Raw genomic sequence first — 27851 nt, forward strand, 5'->3', positions numbered from 1 at the left:
CCCTTTTATGTCATGCTTTAACACATAAATTAACAATCCATGCAAAGAGGCTTAGTTGCATAAGCAATTCCTAACATCAAAAAATAAGAAAATGCAAGCCACTAAAATCATGAGGTATTTTTATTATTATACACACGTGGTCAAAATTGTTGGTACCCCTCGTTTAATGACAGAAAAGCCCACAATGGTCACAGAAGTAACTTGAATCTTTCAAAAGTAATATAAAAGATCTATGAAAATGAACAAAGGGAAGTCAGACACTGGATTTCAACCATGCTTCCACAGAATTAAAAAAATAAATAAAACTCATGAAATAGGTCTGGACAGAAATGATGGTACCCCTGAAAATAGTGTGATAAAAGGGACATGTTAAATCAAGGTGTGTCCACTAACTAGCGTCACAGGTGTCTACAATCTTGGAATCAGTAAGTGGGCCTGTATATAGGGCTACAGATACTCACTGTGCTGTTTGGTAACATGGTGTGTATCACACTCATCATGGGCCAGAGGAAGCAAAGGGAAAAGTTGTCTCAGGAGATTAGAAAGAAAATTATAGACAAACATGTTAAAGGTAAAAGTTATAAGACCCTCTCCAAGCAGCTTGATGCTCCGGTGACTACAGTTAGCACATAAGGTATTATTCAGAAAGTTAAGATCCATGGGACTGTAGCCAACCTTCCTGGACGGGGCCGCAGGAGGAAAACTGATGACAAATAGTGAAGAGCGAGTATACTCGTTGCCCGGGTGATCTCCGAGAAATTGTTAGTGCTTGGAGATTTAGTTTTCGTCGCCTCAGCTGCATGATTTACGGCTGCTGGACAGCCTGAATACAGGTTTCTAGGGAATCCTCATATGTACTCAGTCTGTCTAGCAGCCGCAAATCATGCAGCTGCTTGGACAAAAACTAAATTTCCGAGCACTAACAAATAATCGAAGACCACCCAAGTGTGCTCGGGAAAACCCTAACAACGAGTATACTCGCTCATCACTAATGACAAATCAAAGAGACGTATAATATGAATGGTAACAAAAGAGCCCAGAAAAACTTCTAAACAGATTAAAGGTGAAGTTCAAGCTCAAGGAATATCAGTGTCAGATCGCACCATCTGTCATTAAATGAGCCAAAGTGGACATCATGGGAGACGACCAAAGAGGACAACATTGTTGAAAAAAAAGTCGTAAAAAAGCCAGACTGGAATTTGCCAAACTATATGTTGACAAGCCACAAAGCTTCTGGGAGAATATCCCATGGACAGATGAGACAAAAATGAAACTTTTTGGCAAGGCACATCAGGCTCTATGTTCTCAGATGGAAAAATGAAGCATATCAAGAAAAGAACACTGTTCCTACTGTGAAACATGGAGGAGGCTCTGTTATGTTCTGGGGCTGCTTTGCTGCATCTGGCACAGGATGTCTAGAATCTATGCAGGGTACAATGAAATCTCAAGACTATCAAGGGATTCTAGAAAGAAATGTGCTGCCCAGTGTCAGAAAGCTTGGTCTTAGTCGCAGGTCATGGGTCTTGCAACAGGATAATGACTGAAAATACCCAGCTAAAAACACCCAAGAATGGCTAAGAGGAAAACACTGGACTATTCTGAAGTGGCCTTCTATGAGCACTGACCTAAATCCTATTGAGCATCTTTGGAAAGAGCTGAAACATGCCGCCTGGAAAAGGAAACCTTCAAACACGAGACAACTGGAGCAGTTTGCTCTTGAGGAGTGGGCCAAAATACCTGTCGAGAGGTGCAGAAGTCTCAATGACCGTTAAACGAATCGTTTGATTGCAGTGATTGCCTCAAAAGGTTGTGCAACAAAATATTAAGTTAAGGGCACCATCATTTCTGTCCAGGCCTATTTCATGAGGTTTTTTTTTTTATTATGTGGAAGCATGGTTGAAAAACAATGCCTGACTTTCATTTGTTCATTTTCATAGATCTTTAATTTATTATTACTTTTGTCAGATTCAAGTTATTTCTGTGACCATTGTGGGTTTTCTGTCATTAAATGAGGGGTACCAACAATTTTGACCGCATGTGTATATATACACAGACAGTATTTAAAAACATATAGAAAGAATGATAAAAAAAACAGGTAAAAATGAGTAAAAGGTGGTGGATACCTATAAAGTAGGAATTGATCATCCATAATAGGAATCTTGCTATCATGTAAGAAAGTCTAAAGGAGGATAAATATGTATCACACGCAAAATACAAATAAATAAATGATCTAGGAAGTAAGGTATTTGATAATAGTTAGTCTAAGTACGCCTCCTATATAATTTATAAAAATAAATATATGAGTATAGATAAGATACATAAAATACCGGATACCCACAACTCCAAGACTGCAACAAGTATGCAAAAGAGTCCCACCACATACAACGTGCGTTTCGCAAGGAATGCTTCGCTCGAGGGTTACGTTTTCAGTAAAGTTGTTTTGTTGTTTATACTTCCTAATATTTGGCTTTGCCAAAACTTGCTACAGTCATGTGCAGATTACATACTTTTCTACATATGGATTTTCTGCATGTGATGCAAATCTATTGGGAAAATTTGCACATGAAAATCAGCTTACTCAACAGAGAAATTGACTAGATGGGGGTACACACTGAAGATTAGGTTACGTCGTGTGCACAAAAACCCACAGTGGGCATGTATAAATCCCATCCACTTAACCACTTAACTGCAACTGTTAGAAGTTGCATTTTTTTGCACAGTGACAATTAGCAGAGTGAAAAACTCTCCAAAAACTCATTGCGGTAATTAACCTTAAAGGAAATGTATCAGCAAAATATGAATTATTGTTTAAATCAGGTTTTTATCTTAAATGTAATTTTTGTTTATTATTTATAATGTTTGTTTCAATTCTCTTCTACACACAACTGTCTATGTAAAAAAAATACAAAAATAAAAAAAGGACCCAGAAATCTTGCAGTTTTGACACCGCTCACTAGGCTTTATACTAGACTCATATTTCCTGCCTGTACACATGAATATTCAGCATTCTCTAATCTCTGGCCAGATTTGAGCATGCTCAGAAATTTGTTCCATAGAAACAATCAGGATCTGACTCAGCTTATTGCTATTTATATCCATTGAAATATTTATTTTATAATATTTACTTCACTTAATTTTTTTGTTAACATTTTTAAAAATACATTTAAAAGTTAAAATCTAACATAAACAATATGTAGTTTCTGATTGCACATTCACTTTACACATAAACAAAGAAGTGGAAGAATCAACAAACTTTATATTTCACTTTGGTCTGGAGCATGAAGATGGAAAATATGTTGTGTGCATACTTCTTGACTAAAGCAGCATCTTATTTTATGCTCCTCATTTCAGCAGTGAAATCTTATTTGTTTTATTTATTCATCATCACGTATGTTAATGTAGTTCTAAAGGGAATGTTCACCACCTATTACATTTTTAACTTATGCCAACCAGAAACCGATATTCTTTTTTTTCTGATTTGGTTTTATCTGATTGTACAGACTTGCGGGCTTTTTAATTATATTTTCTGTAAATGAATATTGGGGGTGGGGGGGTGGGTGATTAGCATTACTAAGCTGCTTTTAGCAAAAAGGGATATGCTTCACAGCCGTCAAAATGACCATAGACCATACGATCCTGTAGACTGGAAATGTATATTGACTTCTATAGGACAGCTTTCTAGGCATGTTCTATGATCTGTGCAGAGGTCATTGCGCAGGGAGGGGGGAGAAGGAGAGCTGTGCCATCACATTTTGTGAACAGACTTAAGGATTTTCAATATAGTAACAATGAGAATGAACTAAAAAATACCTCGAAATTCTCACAAATTAGAGAGAGAGAGAGAGAGACATTTTACAAAACTGTGTTATATAATTTGCATAATTTACCATTATGCTTTCATTATGAAAGGCGCCCCAATAATCAGGTATCCCCTCCAGTCCCATGTTTGGCAGTTGCACTTTCTGCCTTGTGCTCATCAGAAAAACAAACTTCTGTGTTTTGGCATTGGACCAGTACTGTGTGTGATGGGATGGATGATTGTGTGTTTTGGTAGCTAAGCCAGCCCCCTTCTCTTTCACATTTGATCACATAAAAAGTGATAGAGCCCATTGAAGTACTGTCAGAACAAACTGTTTTTTTAAACGGATGATCATAGATGATAGCCAAAAATCACATTTATTAAAACATGACTACATTTTGGGTGAATGTCACATGTTCTGTATCTAATAATTGTGCTTTATGTACCCAACGAATAAAATCAAGTTAAACATTATTTTGCCAGTAAAATGTTTGTAGGAGAATTTCCATCGCTACTCCTCAGTCCACTTGACCTCACACAGCACGTCAGTAGGGCCTGCGGCTATACACATTATGTAAATACTTACATGCACTAAGCCAAGGCCAGTACATTGTAGATAATATCACCTTATATGCGAATTATACATAATATCACATTCTTCTATGAGAACTGTATAATAATATGACCCGATAAAGGATATATCTGATATACTGAAGTCATTCAACCTCCAGCAAGATGCCACCTCTGTCAGATGAGAAGAAGACAAAGGCTCATTGCACTTGGATTTCAGCTCTTACAGTGACCCCAGTAAAATGGCCGATAGGCAGCTATATAGGAGCTGTGCACCGACGAGCAGGGTAACGCGCAGGTTCTAGTGACATGTACTGTCTTACAATGCCCTCTCTTATAGTGTAAGCCAAGACGAGGCTCCTGCAGAGGAGAATGCAATACTTCTCTCGGAATCGTTTTTTGAAGTTCTTGGTGTTGTTTCAGTTCTCAATTATTCATGATGGAATACACCTTGGAATCCATAGGAGGGCCGATCACTTCTTCCATCACTCTGTCTAGCAGCAGCAGAAGACTCGGAGAGGATCACTATTTCCATAATTGCTACACTTCACACTGGCAGCAGACAGAGGCTCCGGAATGACAGAACTGGAATACATATACATATTCAGGCTTGCTGTGACCTCACGTGTTTCCTCCTAGAGCGCTCAGATCACTGTGACAGCGAAGCTTAGGTATAACAGCGTCCTCGCAATGCCTGACTAGCACAGGAGGGAGAGCGCTGCATTTTACGTAGAAGAAGCATATTGATAGTAAAGGAAAGTTATTCTCAATGTCAGGGTGGTGTATGGATCATTCTTTATTTTAGAATGATCTCAAGAATTTCATAGAAATGATTATAGAACATATATTGCAGACAGAACAATAAGAGTCAGAAGCTCAGGTTCTTTAGCTTTATAGATGCTCCATTAGTGGTGCTAGTAAACCCTTCACCACAATTGTAACTATGGTAGTTAGGCCGTGCATCAAGCAATGTGAATCCAAGACTTTCACTACTGGGCATCAATTTAACCCTTTAGTCATCAGGTTTAAATGGGACTTAAAAGTTTAGTTTTTTTGCCTCTTTTTTAATATTTCGTACTACGGTTTTGTAGATACCTAATACGTGTAAGTTTCATTACTACTTTTTTTGTTGTATTTTATATACAAGTGCTTTTCACTAAATTAGAATATCATCAAAAAGTTAATTTATTTCAGTTCTTCAATACAAAAAGTGAAACTCTGCCGACAAGCTTTTTGGAGATGGAGATTTCAGGCAAACATCTTTGTCCATATGTCCACACTTTCCCAGAAGGATTTTGGGCTACTCAGGTACATTTTGGCAATCTGCAGCTAGCTGTCTCTGTGTCAGCAGTGGGGTTCTCCTGGGTCTCCGGCCATAGCGTTTCATTTCATTCAAATGTGGACGGATAGTTCGCGCTGACACTGATGCACCCTGCGCCTGCAGGACAGCTTGAATTTCTTTAGAAGTTGATTGGGGCTGCTTAGCCACCATCCGGACCATCCTGCGTTGCAAGCTTTCACCAATTTTTCTCTGCATTCCACGTCTGGACGGATTAGCTACAGAGTCATGGGTTGTAAACTTCTGGATTATGTTGCGCACCGTGGACAAAGGAACATCAAGATCTCTGGAGATGGACTTGTAACCCTGAGATTGTTGATATTTTTCAACTATTTGGGTTCTCAAGTCCTCAAACAGTTTTCTTTCTGTTCTCCATGCTTAGTGTGACACACACAATACAAGGATTGACTCAACTTCTCCCATTGTTATCTGGTTTCAGGTATGATTTTCATATTGTCCACACCTGTTACTTGCCAAAGGTGAGACTGAACGAGCATCATATGCTGGAAAGAATGCTGTTTACCCACATTTTTGGAAATGTGCTAACAATTTGTTTGGCCCATTTTGGGGGTTTTGTGTGAAATGATGTCCAATTTGCCTTTTTTTGCGTGTTGTTCCAAGACACATAAAGTAAATAAACGTGTGTAACAAAACATGCGGAATTACAATCATTTTCTGTGAGAAATACTTATTTTTAAGTAAACAATATCAAGGGTGTCAATATTTTGGCAATGACTGCATTTTATTAGTATAACTTGACCTCCAAGACATTGTAAAAGTTCAATGGGGAACATTCTTTCTCTTTTATTATTCATTTTTTTCCCATTGTTACTAGGACACCCATAAGAGCCCCAATTACAGGCAAAAAGAGACCCTTATTTTGCCAGGTGTCACTGGCAGAGTTGATCTGCGACTCTGCAAATTGAGCAGCTCTGTTATGCTGAGACCATGTGATTATATGTTCGCCAAGTCCTACAGAAGTATTGACACTGCCGATGCTTCTGTTTGCTGCATAGTGCTCACTGAGCGTAAAGTAGCTAGAAAAGGGGAAGACAAAGGGTCCACGGAACTATAATTTCAGCAGACAAGCCTACATAGGACCTCAGCGGTTCTCTAATATGATAATTTTATACATGTTCCTTATTTACCCCGTAGATATTACAAATCAGCAATTACCATGTTTTACTGATTAAAGAATAGAAACGCCAATGCACGAAGAAAAATCTTATTTTCAGATTTGTTAAAAGTTAAGTGGAGGATACTTTATGGATAGAAATTAAACTAAAATATTTGTACACTGCAATCTCTTAGGAGCTGTTGTGTCCTGGGATTTCACTGTATTCACCCACTGTAACACGTAACACTGACTGCACACCGTAATTGGAGACAAATACAGAATTAATTAAGTGTCCGTCTGAACGTGAATCCTAGCCCTGAATGTAAATTTTGTGAATATTTGTTCACCAAGGCCACAAATGAGATTTAATGTGCAAAAACATCACCACTGGTGTCAGCTAAGGCTCCATTCACATGTCCAGTTGGCATCCCTCTGTAACGGATCCAGTATTGAAAAAACAAAAACCGAGCAAAAACAGTTGAAAAATGAAAACCAAAAGTTCCAGTTTTTGAAGGGATCTGTCTTTCTTAAAAGAAAAAAAGGAAGGTATATATAAAGCTAGGCTTGAGGTTCTATCAGAGAGAGGTTGCCTTGTCGTGACTGGTGGGCTCAAAAGAATTGGCCAATTTGTACACTAAGAACCTTCATTCAATAAGTGTGTTCTACATAACAGTAATGCAGTAAATATTTTATATACTCAATGTTTGCACATATGTTGGCGTATACAGAGTGCTGCTTTTGTTTGTGTCTGATGAGGTCTCTGTATTTGCTGTGTAGAATTCAGAGTCCACATAATACTATGCATGTCATATGTTGTAGTATGCTCATAATTGTTCTATACAAGACAATAAAAATGAATATTTTATATTTGACATCTATGTCACAGCTGATCATTTTTAACTCTAAATACAGCAATAAACAAATATGAGAAACTTGAGAATGCAAACAAAGTATATTAATCAATCCATATACTGCATATGTTGAGCCAGACACATGTTGGCGCTATAGAAATAAAATGATTATTGTTATGTGCAAGTAGCCTCTTAATTTCCGGGGTGTTCAATTGATTGAGTGTATATTGTCCCCAGCACTGATCACAGATTTATGGCGACAGTCTACGCTACACTGTCGTAGTAATGTGGCACAGAAATCATGCTAATGGCTGCTACATCTGTACTTGTGCAAAATACTGACCAGAATACTGTCATGTGAATGTGATCTTACTATCTGTGTATGAGTGGTCGAGTGCATATATTGTGTCTGTGTGCGACTCTGCGCTAGTGATGGCTTTCACACTGAAGCTTGCTATCAATAGGCAATTGTTTTCTACCATAAATACAATATTTCTACAAGACATATCATAAATCAGGGAAAGTTTTGAAAACTAAACCTTACATTGTAGCACAGCTGTGTGTAACGGAGACATTCCCCCTTAAAGGGAACCTCTCATTTGATTCATGCTCCCCGAATTATGGACAGCATAAATTAGAGGCTGTCCAGCACGACTGCAGCCAGCCATATTTTCCCAGAAACGCTCCAACGCTTTAATGAAAGTAAATGATTCGGCCAGGAACCACAGGAATAGTCCAGACTAGTCCGACTACACCCCTGGCCGGCTCTTCCCTGCACCGTCAGAGGTGATTGTCAGGCCTCACCCTCATGTGCTGGGAAGATATTCGAAGTATATTTTCCCTGAAATGCAAGGAAATGCAATTTTGCAGCCAGGCTGGTATTCATTGTTCCCATGGTTTGGGCAGCATGAATAAGACGACAGGTTCCCTGTAAGTGAATCAACACTAAAACGACTATCGATATAATCCCAGCATCGGTAAGATCACAGAGCACTTTCTTATGGCCGCTTCCTCTCCAGCTCGAGCTTGCTGACAGGAGTCTGCATTGCCAGACACAGAAGACAGCTGAGCTTGAAAGATGAAAATGCCTTTCTTTCAATCTAAGTGATGGCTGGCATGATATTAATTGATATCAATTGCTATTAAACATACTTGCAATGGATGACTGCACTTTGACAGCATGTGTTTCCTCCCAAGGCCCATTTGGATTGCTATTATAATTGTAATAACAAGTGAAAGTAAAATCTAAGGTATGAAGAATGGAGCTACTGTGCTCGGGATAAATTTCCCCTGACAATATGTATTTAATAACATGTGTCTCGCAGCTAAAACGGAAACGGAGCAATATTTTATTCTTCACTCACTCCTTTTATTAAACTGTAAAATAATGAAAAACAGCTTTCTTTTAATAAACTTTAAAGGAACTTGTGATATCATTGTATCTTTTAACAACGGGCAGAAAATGATATCAAAAGAAAAATGCTACACGTTATATCCTGTATTTTTATGATTAGAGTGTGGAAACTTAAAAGATCGCTTGTCAGAATAGAAGATAAGAAAAAAAATAATAAAAAGTTTCTTGCAAAATTTGCTTTAAAACGGAACTCCATCCACTTAAACAAAATTAATAGGATGGATATCGGGGACCTATGTAATATGGTCGATCTTTAGGCTAGGCCTTCAATAATTGATTAGAGTCAATCTCTGGCCCCTCGCCAATTAGCACAATGAAGGGGCTGCCTGCCCAGGTTAGATGACACCGAACTGCAGTACCAGGCACAGCTAATTGCACGCACAATCTGCTATTCCTGTAGAAGTTACAGCAATTGAGACCAAATTGTAGGTAGAGTTGACAGTGATCAGAGGACCTGGACACCAGCATCTTTGGGGTCTCTTCTCCTCACCATTCAGATAAGCTCAGTGTTAGTGCCTGTTTGCGGACATCCTATGCAGCGATGAGACAGCTGCAGGACTTTACTGAACCTGAATAACTATGAAGGACATTCAGACCTTCAGATCTCAGTTCAGAAGTTGGAGCCCCATGGTAAGGGTAGGTTCACATGAGCCTATAAAAAATCAGTCATAGTTTCACCCAGAAAAGTGGGACTTTTTTTTTGTCACTTGTCATCCATGTGCTGTCCGTACGCAATCCGATTTTCACAGCAGCTATTAATCAATTACAGGACCATTACAGTTTCCTATATTACAGAATTGCAATGTATCTGTAAAAAATAGATGCCATACTGTGTCTCCCTATGCCATTTCCACCAAAGCTTTAACTTCCTGGCTGATGTCTTGAGATGATGCTTTCAGTAATGTCACAGTCTTCTTTTCTCATGATGCATCTATTTTGTGAAGTGCACCTGTCCCTCCTGCAGCAAAACAACCCCACAACATGATGCTGCCACCTCCGTGTTTCACAGTTGGGATGGTGTTCTTAGGCTTCCAAGTTTCTCCCTTTTTCCTCCAAAAGTAACGATAGTCATTATGCCCAAAATGTTCGATTTTAGTTTCATCAGACCACAGGACATGTTTTCAAAAAGTAAGGTGTGCATTTACAAACATTAATCTGCCTTTTTTATGTTTCTTTTGGAGTAAAGACTTCTTCCACGCAGAGTGACCTTTCAGCCCATGTTGACACAGTACTCGTTTAACTGTGGATGTTGACACAATCTTCCCAGCTTCCGCCATTATTTTCATAAGGACTTTTGTCTTTGCCCTTGGATTAATATGCACATGTCAGACTAAATCACGTTCATCTCTAGGACACAGAACCCGTCTCCTTCCTGAGCGGTATGATGGCTGGACTTTCCCATCTTGTTTATACTTGCGTATAATTGTTTGTACAGAGGCAGTGACAGGTGTTATATGCGAGGATCGCTATATGTCCTCCAGGATGCGCATAGAAGCATATTAAGACTGAAGGAGTGCATTGTAGTCACAGATAAAGCTGTGATTGCAGTGCAAAATAAAAGTAAGTTTGGTCTTGGACAAGCTATTTGCCCAAAGCAGATTTAAGAAAAAACGGCATAGGTTTAAATTTTTGGAGCGAACTACAGGATGGTAGCGGGGCAGTTTGCGCCCTCCAGGCCGGGTCTTACAAGTGGCTCATGGCCACAGATTCCATTTAAAAGCCATGCAGCACAGGGTTGGGTGTGTCAGTCATGGTGTGCAAACTTGCAGAGCAGGTGGCTCTGCAAAGCTCAGCCTGTGTGAAGCAACAAGGAGCCAAGCGAAGCTAAAAGGCCTGGCACCCTTCAGCGTACCACGATGGTGCAGTCGCCCATGGCAACAGGTCTCGGATACAGCCTGTCTTGATTCCCTGCTGCGATCCTGAGGATACCATTTGTTTTTCCATTTGCTAGTACGTTGGACATTAAAGGGACTTTGTTTTTGAACTTTTACTGTGGTCACTGCCTGTCTGTCACACTGCACCAACCCCGCTGCACTACAAGTTGAACGAGGCATCTTCAAGTATCTTGAAATGACCCAAGGATGAGCTAGATCTGTGCAGGTCCACAATTCTCTTCCTGATATCTTGGCTGATTTTTTGAGACTTTCCCATAATGCTACACAAAGAAGCAGTGTTTTCAGGTGTGCATTAAAATACAGCCACAGGTGTCTCTAATTAACTCACATGTTGAAAAACATCCTATCACAAGCTTCCAAACACATGACATCATCATCTGGGCAGTCCAGACTTGTTTAAAGGCATAGTAATCTTAGTGTATGTAATCTTTTGACTTTGCAGTAAGTAATAAAAATGCCTTAAAACATTCTCTCTCTCGCTATCTCTCATTATTCTGGCAAATATTAATAATTATGGTAATTCTAATTGACCTAAAATCGGAAAGGTTTATTCTGATTTCATGTCAGATATTGAGAAAAACATGCATATGTGTTTTTTTATATAGTGTATGTAAACGTCTAGTCCCAATTGTATGTGTCAAAAGCACACTAATTGCCTAAGGCAAATGGAGATCTCTATTAAGGACCCTAACGTAAAACTTAACTTTTAATTTTAACCCCTTAAGCCCCGAGGGTGGTTTGCACGTTAATGACCGGGCCAATTTTTACAATTCTGACCACTGTCCCTTTATGAGGTTATAACTCTGGAACGCTTCAACGGATCTTGGCGATTCTGACATTGTTTTCTCGTGAGATATTGTACTTCATGTTAGTGGTAAAATTTATTCGATATAACTTGTGTTCATTTGTGAAAAAAATGGAAATTTGGCAAAAATTTTGAAAATTTCACAATTTTCCAACTTTGAATTTTTATGCCCTTAAATCACAGAGATATGTCACACAAAATACTTAATAAGTAACATTTCCCACATGTCTACTTTACATCAGCACAATTTTGGAACCAAAATTTTTTTTGTTAGGGAGTTATAAGGGTTAAAAGTTGACCAGCAATTTCTCATTTTTACAACACCATTTTTTTTTAGGGACCACATCTCATTTGAAGTCATTTTGAGGGGTCTATATGATAGAAAATAACCAAGTGTGACACCATTCTAAAAACTGCACCCCTCAAGGTGCTCAAAACCACATTCAAGAAGTTTATTAACCCTTCAGGTGTTTCACATGAATTTTTGGAATGTTTAAATAAAAATGAACATTTAACTTTTTTTCACACAAAATTTATTTCAGCTCCAATTTGTTTTATTTTACCAAGGGTAACAGGAGAATATGGACCCCAAAAGTTGTTGTACAATTTGTCCTGAGTACACCGATACCCCATATGTGGGGGTAAACCACTTTTTGGGCACATGACAGAGCTCGGAAGCGAAGGAGCGCCATTTGACTTTTCAATGCAAAATTGACTGGAATTGAGATGGGACGCCATGTTGCGTTTGGAGAGCCCCTGATATGCCTAAACATTGAAACCCCCCACAAGTGACACCATTTTGGAAAGTAGACCCCTTAAGGAACTTATCTAGATGTGTGGTGAGCACTTTGACCCACCAAGTGCTTCACAGAAGTTTATAATGCCGAGCCGTAAAAATAAAAAATCATATTTTTTCACAAAAATGATATTTTCGCCTCCAATTTTTTATTTTCCCAAGGGTAAGAGAAGAAATTGGACCCCAAAAATTGTTGTGCAATTTGTCCTGAGTACGCTGATACCCCATATGTGGGTGTAAACCATTGTTTGGGTGCATGGCAGAGCTCGGAAGGGAAGGAGCGCCATTTGACTTTTCAATGCAAAATTGACTGGAATTGAGATGGGACGCCGTGTTGCCTTTGGAGAGCCCCTGATGTGCCTAAACATTGAAACCCCCCACAAATGACACCATTTTGGAAAGTATACCCCTTAAGGAACTTATCTAGATGTGTGGTGAGCACTTTGACCCAACAAGTGCTTCACAAAAGTTTATAATGCAGAGCCTTAAAAAAAAAAAAAATCATATTTTTTCACAAAAATGATCTTTTCGCCCCCAATTTTTTGTTTTCCCAAGGGTAAGAGAAGAAATTAGACCACAAAAGTTGTTGTTCAATTTGTCCTGAGTACAAAGATACCCCATATGTGGGGGTAAACCACTGTTTGGGCGCATAGCAGAGCTCGGAAGGGAAGGAGCACCATTTGACTTTTCAATGCAAAATTGACTGGAATTGAGATGGGACACCATGTCACGTTTGGAGAGCCCCTGATGTGCCTAAACATTAAACCCCCCCCCCACAAGTGACACCATTTTGGAAAGTAGACCCCCTAAGGAACTTATCTTGATGTGTTTTGAGAGCTTTGAACCCCCAAGTGTTTCACTACAGTTTAAAACGCAGAGCCGTGAAAAAAAAAAAAAAAAAAATTCAGAAAAATGATTTTTTATCCCCCAGTTTTGTATTTTTACAAGGGTAACAGGATAAATTGGACTCCAAAAGTTGTTGTACAATTTGTCCTGAGTACGCTGATACCCCATATGTGGGGGGGAACCACTGTTTGGGCGCATGGCAGAGCTCGGAAGGGAAGGAGCGCCATTTGGAATGCAGACTTAGATGGATTGGTCTGCAGGCGTCACGTTGCATTTGCAGAGCCCCTGATGTACCCAAACAGTACAACCCCCCCACAAGTGACCCCATATTGGAAACTAGACCTCCTGAGGAACTTATCTTGATGTGTTTTGAGAGCTTTGAACCCCCAAGTGTTTCACTACAGTTTATAACGCAGAGCCGTGAAACTAAAAATGCTTTTTTTTTCAGAAAAATGATTTTTTTAGCCCCCAGTTTTATATTTTCACAAGGGTAACAGGATAAATTGGACCCCAAAAGTTGTTGTCCAATTTGTCCTGAGTACCCTGATACCCCATATGTGGGGGGGAACCACTGTTTGGGCGCATGGCAGAGCTCGGAAGGGAAGGAACGCCATTTGGAATGCAGACTTAGATGGATTGGTCTGCAGGCGTCATGTTGCATTTGCAGAGCCCCTGATGTACCCAAACAGTATAAACCCCCCATAAGTGACCCCATATTGGAAACTAGACCTCCCAAGGAACTTATCTAGATGTGTTGTGAGAACTTTTAACCCCCAAGTGTTTCACTACAGTTTACAACGCAGTGTTGTGAAAATAAAAAATCCTTTTTTTCCCACAAAAATGATTTTTAGCCCCCCAAATTTTTATTTTGCCAGAGATAACAAGAGAACTTGGACCCCAAAAGTTGTTGTCCAATTTGTCCCGAGTACGCTGATGCCCCATTTGTTGGGGTAAACCCCTGTTTTGGCGCACGGGAGAGCTCGGAAGGGAAGGAGCACTGTTTTACTTTTTCAACGCAGAATTGTCTGGAATTGAGATCGGACGCCATGTCGCGTTTGGAGAGCCCCTGATGTGCCTAAACAGTGGAAACTCCCCAATTCTACCTGAAACTAATCCAAACACACCCCTAGCCCTAATCCCAACTGTAACCCTAACCACACCCCTAACCCTGACACACCCCTAATTCTAATCTCAACCCTAATCCCAACCGTAAATGTAATCCAAACCCTAACCCTAACTTTAGCCCCAACCCTAACTTTATCCCCAACCCTAACTTTAGCCCCAACCCTATCCCTAACTTTAGCCCCACCCTAACTTTAGCTCCAACCCTAGCCCTAACCCTAACCCTAGCCCTAACCCTAACCCTAGCCCTAGCCCTAACCCTAGCCCTAACCCTAGCCCTAACCCTAGCCCTAACCCTAGCCCTAATGGGAAAATAGAAATGAATACATTTTTTTAATTTTATTATTTTTCCCTAACTAAGGGGGTGATGAAGGGGGGTTTGATTTACTTTTATAGCGTTTTTTATATCGGATTTTTATGATTGGCAGCTGTCACACACTAAAATACGCTTTTTATAGCAAAAAAGTTTTTGCGTCTCCATATTTTGAGACCCATAATTTTCCGTATTTTGGTCCACAGAGTCATGTGAGGTCTTGTTTTTTGCGGGACGAGTTGACGTTTTTATTGGTAACATTTTCGGACATGTGACAGTTTTTGATCACTTTTTATTCCGATTTTTGTGAGGCAGAATGACCAAAAACCAGCTATTCATGAAATTCTTTTGGGGGAGGCGTTTATACCGTTCCACGTATGGTAAAATTGATAAAGCAGTTTTATTCGTCGGGTCAGTACGATTACAGCGATATCTCATTTATATCATTTTTTTATGTTTTGGCGCTTTTATACGATAAAAGCTATTTTATAGAAAAAATAATTATTTTGGCATCGCTTTATTCTGAGGACTATAACTTTTTTATTTTTTTGGTTATGATGCTGTATGGCGGCTCGTTTTTTGCGGGACAAGATGACGTTTTCAGTGGTACCATGGTTATTTATATCCATTATTTTGATCGCGTGTTATTTCACTTTTTGTTCGGCGGTATGATAATAAAGCGTTGTTTTTTGGCTCGGTTTTTTTTTTTTTTCTTACGGTGTTTACTGAAGGGGTTAACTAGTGGGACAGTTTTATAGGTTGGGTCGTTACGGACGCGGCGATACTAAATATGTGTACTTTTATTGTTTTTTTGTTTTTTTAGATAAAGAAATGTATTTAGGGGAATAATATTTTTTTTTTCTTCTTTATTTAGGAATTTTTTTTTTTATGTTTTTTTTTACACATGTGGAAATTTTTTTTTTTACTTTTTTACTTTGTCCCAGGGGGGGACATCACAGATCGCTGATCTGATAGTGTGCACAGCACTCTATCAGATCGGCGCTCTCACTCACATCGCTGCAGGCTGCAGCTTTCGTCTGCAACCTGCTCAGGACCCAGATGCAGCCCCGCGGCCATTTTGGATCCGGGGCCTGCAGGGAGGAGACGCTCGGTACAAGGTGAGTACATCGCCTCAGGGAAGCCCGCAGGGATCATGTTTGATCGTGGTGTGCCGGGGGTTAATGTGCCGGGGGCGGTCCGTGACCACTCCTGGCACATAGTGCCGGATGTCAGCTGCGATAGGCAGCTGACACCCGGCCGCGATCGGCCGCGCTCCCCCCGTGAGCGCGGCCGATCGGCTATGACGTACTATCCCGTCACTGGGAATTAAGTCCCAGGTCACCTTGACGGGATAGTAGGTCATATGGGATTAAAGGGTTAACTTAGGAAGAGACAAATACATTTAAAAACACATATTATTTGGTGAGAGATTAAGGGTTAGTCCCAATTATTGTTCACGGAAAGGGAAGATAGAAGAGTATTGACATCAATTTGAAAATCACCGAAAACAAAAATACTGTAATGTACTATGTTAAAATGTTACCTTTGATATATTTAATAAAATTATCCAGTACCATGAATATTATACAAACCACCACCGAAGAGTAAAGGTACACTTATTGAAGACAAATAGGGAGGTGCCTATCCCTATAATGTCCTACAGTTACCCTACCTCCTGCGCAATGGCGCCCCCGCTCGTCGACGGCTCGCACTGCTGGCCCTATCAGCCTTATTTGTGGAGCAGGGGAGAAAAGAGATGGCAGAAAAAATAATAAATTAGTTACAGTATATGGTATACAATGTACCCCAAAAATCATACCCTTATTTCAATAAAGTGATTTGTGCTTGACATTTGGGTAAAGGGTAAGTATACTCGGTGTATTCATAAAGTAGCTAAAAGAAAGCATATGCCAGCAGAAAAACGTTGAACAGTAGATGCTAAAAAGACAGACAATTCTGTGTTTTCAGGGAGAAAGCACACTTAATATTCTTGTATATCAGATACACGATACAGTAAGTATGTACATGTTTTAACCTAGTACATTGGAGTATTTTTATTTTCGGTGATTAGTCCCAATTTTTCATATAATGTGCTGGTGCTTCATTGTTACAGAAACTGTTTTTCTACTCTATTTATTATATATACAGTATATAGCCAGCAAAGAGTCTTTCAGTTTTTGTATGAGGGATTTTCATCCATTCTTCCTTGGAAAATTCTTCCAGTTCTGCGAGATTCCTTGGTCGTCTTGCATGCACTGCTATTTTGAGATCTAGCCACAGATTTTCAATGATGTTCAGATCAGGAAACTGTGAAGGCCATTGTAAAACCTTCAGCATGTGCCTTTTGCAGTAGACTATTGTCGACTTTTGACGAGTGTTTAGGATTATTATCCATTTGTAGAAGCCATCCTCTTTTCAAGTTCAACTTTTTTTACTCATGCTGTGATGTATGCATCAAGAATTTGTTGAAATTTCATTGAATCCATTCTTCCCTCTACCTGTGAATTGAGTCTGCTAAATCTTTCTGAAGGTCCTTTGCAGTCAAGCAGGGGTTAGGATTTGCATCTCTAGCAATCCTACAAGCAGCTGTCACTGAAACTTTGCTTGGTCTTCCAGACCTTATCTTGACCTCCTCTGTTCTTTATAACTGCCATTTCTTAATTACCGTATTTACTCGAGTATAAGCCGAGATTTTCAGCCCAAATTTTTGGGCTGAAAGTGCCCCTCTCGGCTTATACTCGAGTCACGGTCGGCGGCAGGGTCGGCGGGTGAGGGGGAGAGGGCGCTTACCTAGTCCCGGCGATCCTGACGCTCCCCCTGCCCGTCACATGGTCTCCGGGTGCCGCAGCTCTTCCCCTGTACAGTGGTCACGTGGGACCGCTCATTTAACTTATGAATATGGACTCCACTCCCATAGGGGTGGAGCCGCATATTCATTTCTCTAATCAGTGGTGCCGGTGACCGCTGATAGAGGAAGAGGCTGCGGCACCCGGAGACCAGCTGTCCGGGGGAAGGAGCGGGACGCCGGGAGCAGGTAAGTATCGCATATTTACCTGTCCACGTTCCACCCGCCGGGCGCCGCTCCATCTTCCCGGCGTCTCTCCGCTCTGTGCAGGTCAGAGGGCGCGATGACGCATATAGTGTGCGCGGCGCCCTCTGCCTGATCAGTCAGTATGGAGAGACGCCGGGACGGGACGCTGAGGAGCTGCAAGCAAGAAAGGTGAGTATGTGTTTTGTTTTTTTTAATTGCAGCAGCAGCGTTATATATGGCACAGATTTATGTGGAGCATCTATGGGGCCAAACTGAACGCTGCAGAGCATTCCATATGGGGAAGCTTTATAATGAGCATCTATGGGGCCAAACTGAACGGTGCAGAGCATATAGGGCACAGCTCTATAATGAGCATCTATGGGGCCAAACTGAACGGTGCAGAGCATATAGGGCACAGCTTTATAATGAGCATCTATGGGGCCAAACTGAACGGTGCAGAGCATATAGGGCACAGCTTTATAATGAGCATCTATGGGGCCAAACTGAATGGTGCAGAGCATATAGGGCACAGCTTTATAATGAGCATCTATGGGGCCAAACTGAACGGTGCAGAGCATATAGGGCACAGCTTTATAATGAGCATCTATGGGGCCAAACTGAATGGTGCAGAGCATATATGGCACAGCTTTATATGGAGCATCTATAGGGCCAAACTGAACGGTGCAGAGCATATATGGCACAGCTTTATAATGAGCATCTATGGGGCCAAACTGAACGGTGCAGAGCATATATGGCACAGCTTTATATGGAGCATCTATAGGGCCATAATGAACGGTGCAGAGCATTGTATATGGGGCACAGCTTTATATGGAGCATCTATGGGGCAATAATGAACGGTGCAGAGCATTCTATATGGCACAGCTATATATGGATAATATATGGGGCAATAATCAATGGTATGGAGCATTATATATGGCACAGCTTTATATGGAGCATCTATGGGGCAATAGGGTCATTCCATATCAAGTGATCCAAATATGAATATTTTTTTTACCTTACGTCTTTAGATTTTTTTTATTTTTTGTTTTTATGAAGTAAAACTTTAGTTAATTACAAATTAAAAGTTTAGAATTTTTTTCTTCATCAGTTAATTTTTTTACAGATTTTTAAAGTTTTGAAAAAGCGCGGATTTTGGCCTGGTATGGCTTTACATTTTTTATCATATCTCGGGCTAGAATTAAGATATAAAGGTGGGAGAGGCATCATTTTTCGCAGAACGGTACCGGCTTTCATTTGATATGTCACAAGACTATGTTTCTTTACATTTTGTTTTGGAGAAATCAAATAAAAAAATTTTGATGCGCAATTCTGAAAAAAACGTATGTTTTAAAATTGTGAAAACACGCATGTGTGTTACTCGTGTCCTTGTTTATATTTGTACAGCTTGGGATCTATCAAATTTGTATTTTTTTAAGCCTTGAAGCATCTGATTTTATGTTTGTGTGAGTTTCTTCCTTTTTTCTTTTCAAATTACAACTTATTGCATTCAACATTTATATGTAACAATAAAGAAACGCAAAAAACAAATACCGAAGTGCCAGAATAAATACATCTTAATCATCATAACAACTTGCTCAGCATTTTCAACCTGAATTCATTGAACAAGCCAAAAGATAAAAGGTCATCACATCCTCAAGTGTGGTTTTCTAAATAGTCTGATCCTAATTATAAGTTAAAAACAAGATTAAAAGAACCAATATTTCTACCACCTATTTATACATGGAACAATTTTTTTTCTACTATATCACTAAACATGTAATTTATGAAGTGTTTAAGAAGAATAGTCCAGTAGTTAAATCCTCTTTCTATAAAATGTGAACTAATCAAACAATTAATAGTAGGTTTTTACACTGGGCTTCTATCATCAGTGTGTCCCTTCTAGTGGGTGAAATGTCATCTTGTCCATCAGCGCTCACTAGCAATGGCCGTTTCCTTCTGTGTCAGAGCATGGACGGCCTGTCATGGTGCTCGGCTCCACCTGAGTTATATCTGATTTTTGTTCACGTTTACAATGTCTGGTTTTCTTGGATACACAAAGGACGGCGCTGGACCAGAAGGTGCAGAAAAGTCACTTCTACGTCTTCATTTTCACAATCTTTGGAGAGTCCAGTAGCCGCCAGCCCTGATCATATTCACAGGTCACATAGCCAGTTGTCATCCATTGCCGATCTTGTGCCGCCTTCTACCACGTCATGGATGTCACTGTCTTTATTTCCACTACATGGGATGACAGTCCGGTATTGCTGAGTCCCTGTGATGGGTTCTGCTTCCTGTAACCGATGTTATAACAAACTCTCCTCCTCTTCGTAGTCCTGGTTTGTACAATACATGAACTGGATGTTAGGCCAGTCTCACACGTCCAGATAATTCCGGTACCGGAAAAAAACGGTACCGGAATTATCCGTGTCCCCCTGCGTTTCTGTGGCACATCAGTGTGGCACACGTGTGCCTCCCGTGTGCCCACTGGGTACCACACGCACCGTGCAGGAGACAGCGCTAAAGTTTAGCGCTGTCCCCTGCATCGTGCTGAAGCCGCGATTCATATCTTCTGTGCAGCAGCGTTTGCTGTAAAGAAGATATGAATAATCCATTTTTTTAGTGGTATTTCGTGTTTAAAATAAAGCTCCATGTCCCCAAAACCTGTGCTCCCCCCCGCTGTTCTGAAAATACTCACCCGGCTCCCTCGTTGGCTGTCGCTGCTTCCTGTCCTGGCCGCACCTTCTACTGTATGCGGTCACGTGGGGCCGCTCATTTACAGTAATGAATATGCGGCTCCACCCCTATGGGAGGTGGAGCCGCATATTCATGACTGTAATCGGCGGCCCCACGTGACCGCATACAGTAGAAGGTGCGGCCAGGACAGGACACTGTGAGGGAGGCGGGTGAGTATTTTCAGAACAGCGGGGGGCGCACAGGGGGTGGGAGGGGGGTGGGGACAGGGATCTTTATTTTAAACACGAAATACCACTAAAAAATGGATTATTCATATCTTCTTTACAGCAAACGCTGCTGCACAGAAGATATGAATCGTGGCTTCAGCACCATGTGGGGGGGACAGCGCTTACTGGAGCGCTGTCTCCTGCACGGCACACGGAGAACGTCCGTGTGCTGTACGTGTTTTACACGAACCCATTGACTTTAATGGGTCCGTGTAATCCGTGCGCTCCAACGAACACTGACATGTATCCGTGTTTGGCACACGGAGACACGGTCCGCAAAAAATCAATGACATCTGCACAGATGCATTGATTTTAATGTGTCTACGTGTGTCAGTGGCTCCGGTACGTGAGGAAACTGTCACCTCACGTACCGGAGCCACTGACGTGTGAAACCGGCCTTAAGAGTATTTTTCTCACTCCATTTAACGAGTTGCCTGGGTGATAAGATTTGGTGTGAATACGGCCTCTGGAGACCCGAGCTGCCGGCCTGTCATCTAGCTGCCGGCCTGTCATCTGCTCTGCAGTCACCGTCTACCCCTGGTCATCCTCAGCCCTAGCAAAGCTCCCTCCTCTGTCCTCTCCTGCTTCTAAGTGGTAACATAATAAAATAATACAGTAATATCTAAAAATCATGTATTTTTTGGTAAATATAGACCCCACACTGTTAGACCACAAGCTGAACAGATCTGAAATCAAGATTTTTGAACTGACACTGTAATAGTTTTATTTTTTAAAATATGATCCCATCACGATCCCAACATGTTTTTTGGTACAGATGTGGCTAGGAGCATAGCAGGCATATGTGCAGTTTTTAAAATTTTAAAATTAAACGTTTTTTTCGGAAATGCGTTTTAAAGTTTTGCGCTTGCGTTCGCATAGGTAAAATATTATCAAAGATACTCTTGTGACATATCTGGTGAAAGCCTGTATAGTTCTGAGTAGAATGGTGTTTATTTTGTTTCTCTATCTCTTTTCTAGCCTGAGTTATGGGGAGAAATGTAAAGGCAGGCAACACCGAAATTCACACTTTTTCCGAACTTTGAAAATCAATAAAAAATTTAAAAAAATATCTAGAATTTTTTCTTCTTCACATTTTGCATTCTCTGACACACTATTACCAAATAACAAAATCTCAAAAGAATTAAAAATATAGTGGTAAAAATCATTGGTTCACTTGATATGGAATGACCCAATAATGAATGGTATGGAGCATCTATTTTTATTTTTGAAATTCACCGGTAGCTGCTGCATTTTCCACCCTAGGCTTATACTCGAGTCAATAAGTTTTCCCATTTTTTTGTGGCAAAATTAGGGGGGTGGCTTATACTCGGGTTGGCTTATACTCGAGTATATACGGTACATTACAAACTGAGGAAAGGGCAATGTGAAAACGCTATGCTATCTTCTATAGCCTTCTTCTGCTTTGTGGGCCTCCACCATTTTCATCTTCAAAGTGCTAGGCAGCTGCTTAGAGGAATCCATGGCTGCCGATTTTTGGCACAAGGTGGTTAGAGGAGGCTGGATTTTAAAAAGCTAGGAGGTTTGCATCACCTGGCCTTAACCAAACGATGATAGTGAACAAGCAATAACCCTAACAGGTGAATTAAGGTTTGAAACCTTGTTCAAAGTTATATGAGAACACAAATCTCCATGGGTACCCAAACGTTTGCATTGGCCCATTTTCTTTTTTGTAATGTTTAAAATATATAAAATCCCGAAAAATTGGAGGCAGCACACCGTTTTGTAGTGAAAAGAAGCTATTTAATCAGCCCAGAAGGCGACATTTAGGTCCCAACAGGAACCTTTCTCAAGCAGTGAACATGTGAAAGTGCCAGATATATAAAGAGTATACATGATTATAATCATTTGCATTAATCATCATTGTAAGAGCATGTATTTACATTATAATTGACATGCATAAAGTGCAGGCAGTGATACAGGAATTATTCATCACATAAAGTGCAGTGCATGAATATAGATAGAGAAGGCATTGAAAAATATGCATTTAGACATCAATTAGTAATGATAAAACAGTTGTACAACCTTGTTAATCACATCCATGACCTGTCCTACTCTCTTAGGTAAAGGCAAAAAGATCCAAGTAAAAAGCATGTTACAAAGGAACAAAACCTCAGCACTAGTAAGTTACAGCGCTTTTTAAAAAAATATCTATATATAAACAGAAAAATAAATGTACAACAGTGTTATAGCACGATTATAATTCAGTTTTCATCTTGTGTTAGTATAAAACACCATAGTCGTAAGTCTATTATTTTCAAGCATGTTACAAAGGAACGAAACCTCAGCGCTACAATATATTCATATAATGACTGATAAGCTACAACATCTTTATAAATATAAACAAAGAAACTAAATATACAGAACATAAAGTTTTATTGCAGTAGCACTTGATGTAATGACACAAATATTGTTCAATAAATATAATGTTCACTGCTTGAGAAAGGTTCCTGTTGGGACCGAAACGTCGAATTCTGGGCTGATTAAAATTTTCACTACAAAACGGTGTGCTGCATCCAATTTTTCTGGATTTTTATAATTGAGGTTTGGCATTTGCCTGGGGGGGGCTCTGCACCCGGACTCTTCCTTTGTGCTGCTTTAGTTTTCTTTGGCCACGACCAATCAGCAACGGGCACAGTCCGGCGGCACAATGGCCGCTCCTTACTCCTTACTCCCCGCAGTCAGTGCCCGCTCCATAGTCCCCTCCAGTCAGTGCTCACAAAGGGTTAATGGCAGCGTTAACGGATCGCGTTATGCCGTGGTGTAACGCACTCCGTTAGCGCTGCTATTAACCCTGTGTGACCAACTTTTTACTATTGATGCTGCCTATGCAGCATCAATAGTAAAAAGATCTAATGTTAAAAAAATAAAAAAAAATAAAAAATCATTATATACTCACCGTCCGTTGGCCCCCCGGATCCAATATTATTTTAGAGACACACATCACACTCTAGTGGTTAATTATGTAAAATATTGTGAGTTTATTCAACATAACTTAATATAAGTAACACATGGGAGCAATTTCTATAAACAAGGAAAAGCGATCAAATCTAGTAACAAAACATGACGTTTCGACTCTCCCGAGTCTTAATCATACCATCGCTTGGTATGTAGATAAGAATGCCTAAATGAAGCAAATCCTTAGTTTTTTAGAAACATGGGTAGTGCTAGTTGATGGTGAGGTAATGTAAAGCCCACAGTGGTTTGTTGCCATGTGTGTGGGACCTGTGAAATGCGTCTTGGTTAGCGGCGCTCCCGCGCCTTGCTGCAGCCGGCGGCCCCCCGGATCCAGCCAAGGCCTTTCCTGCTCCTCGCGACGCTCCGGTGGCTGGTCCATGCATTGCGGTCTTGTGAGATGATGACGTCTCGCGAGACCGCTACGTCATCATCTCACGAGACCGCAATGCACTCTTGGGACCGGAGAGTCCCGAGGAGCATCGGTAAACGCCTCGTCTGGATCCGGGGGGCCGACGGAGGGCGAGTATATAACTACTTTTTATTTTAATTCTTTTTTTAACAGGGATATGGTGCCCACATTGCTATATACTACGCGGGCTGTGTTAAGATACTGCATGGGCTGTGGTTTATACTACATCTCTGTGCTATATACTATGTGGGCTGTGCTATATACTACATGGCTGTGGTATATATTATGTGGCTGGGCAATATACTGCATTGCTGTGCTCTATACTACGTGGCCTAGGTTATATACTGCATGGGCAGTGTTATATACGTCTCTGTGCTATATACTACGTGACTGTGCAATATATTACGTGGCTGGGCAATACACTACGTGGCTGTGCAATATATAACGTGGCTGGGCAATATACTACGTGTCTGTACTATATACTACGTGTCTGTGCTATATACTACATTGCTGTGCTATATACTACGTGGCCTGTGTTATATACTGCATGGGCTGTGTTATATACTACGTCTCTGTGCTATATACTACGTGGCTGTGCAATATATTATGTGTCTGTGCTATATACTATGTGTCTGTGCTATATACAACGTTGCTGGGCAATATACTACGTGGCTGGGCAATATACTACATGGCCGGGCAATATACTACGTGGCAATTTGAACCACGCTTTGCTAATTGGTCGCAGCCGGCCGGCTGAATCCTGTGTATAAATTGCATTATTCTGAAAACTTCAAAACTTCATAAATGTGATGCGTTAGAATCGGGCCACCATCTAGTATATATACTTTATACCCAAGTGTGAGCGAACCCTAAAGAACATATTAAATCATAAGGATCTGTGCACACGTTAAGTATTTGTTGCAGAAATTTCTGCATCTCTTGGCAGGAAAAAAACACAAAGGGAAAAATGGAGAGGCACAAATGGACGTTTTTGCTGCAATTTTTACTTGCGTTTTTGGTGCAGATTTTCCCCCACACATTAGTATGGGTAGAAAAGTATTCTCATCGACTAGTATGACTGAAATCTGTGACAAAAACGCTGAGAGAATTGACATGTCACATATTAGCAACGTGTGCACGAGACTTTAGGATTCACATCCATTTTGCTGGCATCAGGAAACCTTTCAGGTTCTGTGACAAATCTGTACTAAAAAAAGCAGTAAAAAGCAACATGTGACACAGTCTAAGGGTATGGGCTGACCAGCGAAACTAAACATCCACTGATTAGTAAGCATGTACCGATCGGGGAGAGGTTTAAACCTTTTTTCTGCCATGTGCTATTAGGATATTTATACTACCCTTCGGGGGCAGTACAAATTATGTGTTAACTCTACCCACAAAGTACGTCCTGACCCTGGCACTGGTATCAGGATGTAATCTTTCATTGCTTGTGCCTCAGAATTCAGTAGTGACACTGACTACTATGTGCGCCTGCTCACAGAGCAAGATGAAATTAAAGGGCTGGTGGCTGTCAAAATACAGCTGATGGCCCTAGAATTGCAGTCCCCCGGAATCTGCTCAGGGGCCAGACAAAAGGCCATCGAGGGCTCCAAGGCCTAAGGTCCCCACTCCTGATGTAGAAAATTGTACCACGATCTGTAATAGATCGGTCGGTGTGCCGAGGCCGCCATAGTTTTCTGCAGTTCGAGTCCTGCTTACACAAGATGATGCATAATCGATGATGATGTTTGCTGCTGCGTAAACGATCATTTCATCCAATGAACGAGCCGTTTGCTCAGGTGATCTGCAACCTGTTTACACTAAAAGATTATAGTTCTTAAGAACGCTCAACATGATAATCATTCAGTGTAATGCAGCTTAATCCACACTAACTAATATTTTATAAACACTTCTCACACAACTATTACTTTGCCTGCCCTCTCTATGCATACATCAATAAACTGAACCTTTGCCCTGGATGAGGGAAACCCCAGGTACAGCTCTATGGACAAACTCAGAAATCGTGGCAGAAAAATAATTATTGCTAACATTGTTTTTGATATTGCAAACATTTTAAAGCCAAGATACATTAAAAAGTTTCTTTTTTCTGCTCAAATCTGGTTGCATCAGGAGATCTAGAAAAAGATTTCAGCCATGTTCACACTTCTGTTAGGATATTCCGCTTTTCTGTTCCTCAAAAGAAATAATTGAAATCTGTCAGCAGGTTTTTGCTATGTAATCAGATGGCAGTATGAGGTAGGGGTTAAAACACAGAATTCAACAAAGAATCACATGTCCGGCTGGTTGCTGTTTCTGACTTAGACTGAAGGTTTTAACACCTTGAGATTATCATTGTCCAGACTACTGAAGCCTCTTGGTCCAACTCAGCCCGTTTCTGTGATAAGCAGCTCACGGTCTATAGCTACTTACACAGAGAGCCTAGTGTGGGCGGAGTCAGCTGTGGTGTGGGTGGGATCAGCTGTGGTGTGGGCGGGGTTAGCTGTGGTGTGGGCAGGGTCAGCTGTGGTGTGGGCGGGGTCAGCTTTCCCTGCTCTGCTGCATTGCTAAATCTAAAAACTCTGTGTCACAGTAAGATAAGTGATACCAGTAATCTAAGTGATACATCATTGGATTCATGGTCTCTTTACCTACATCAGGCTGCTCTAAGATGGGGTAGCAAAAACCTGTAGAAAATTGTTTCTCTTCTAAAAATTGTTTAAAAAGATATAGTCTTGGATTATGTAAAATTGCAGTATTCATCATCAGATGATGATTAGTGCCTCAGATTTGCCTAACAAAAACAATGCAGACCCCCTAAAATTTAATCCATAATAAAGATCTGAAATGTCATAAACTTCAGATATTAAGGATTGGACAATAAAGGATATTATACTTCCTTTTTTTAAGAATATGTACGGCTGTAAATACAAAAGGGATCCAGGGGAAATAAACACATAATATAGATATTCTTATAGCATTCTATATAAATTAAAGGGAACCTTTCAGCAGGTCTTTGCTATGGAATCTAAGAGAAGCATAATGTAGAGACAGAGATCCTGATTCCAGTGATGTATCAGTTACTGGGCTGCTTGGTGTAGTTTTTTAGAATCCCTGTTTTCTCTGATGTAGAAGTGGTCAGAATGCTGAGCTCTATATAACCCTGCCCACTCATCTAATTTGCAGCTTTCTGTGTACATTGTCAGCAATCTGCCAATTAGTGGTGGGTTTAGGGTTACATAGGTTAGCCGGACTGGCCTGCACGTGAGACCTTGTCAGGCACTGATAATCTACTGCTGATAATTGCATTGAAACTATAACACATTGCTGCTGAGCAAGTGACACATCTCTGTAACCAGGTTTCATTGTCCTACATTTTGCTTCCATCAGATTATACCGCAAAAACCTACTGACAGGTTTCATTTAAAGGGAACATTCTATAATGCTGTAGATATGCCTCTGATCCAACCTGCAAGAAAGAAGCAGGAGGGTGGCGTCGCAAGAAGATGGGAGGCGCTGGACCCAGACCTGCAAAACCCATCGGACTGGACCGCCCCCCTGGGTGAGTATAATATAACTCCTTTTTCTTCTCTTGCAGGTCGGACCGGGGA

General features: G+C 40.6%; 1 protein-coding gene across 1 annotated transcript in view; it reads right to left on the reverse strand.

Annotated features, from left to right (window-relative positions):
- The window catches only part of CRIM1 (cysteine rich transmembrane BMP regulator 1), a 957989-nt gene that overhangs the window by 443083 nt on the left and 487055 nt on the right, over positions 1–27851 (reverse strand). The gene's annotated exons all lie outside the window — the stretch shown is intronic.

The sequence above is a fragment of the Ranitomeya variabilis genome, chromosome 2, assembly GCF_051348905.1.
Source record: "Ranitomeya variabilis isolate aRanVar5 chromosome 2, aRanVar5.hap1, whole genome shotgun sequence".
In the NCBI taxonomy this organism is placed as follows: Eukaryota; Metazoa; Chordata; class Amphibia; order Anura; family Dendrobatidae; genus Ranitomeya; species Ranitomeya variabilis.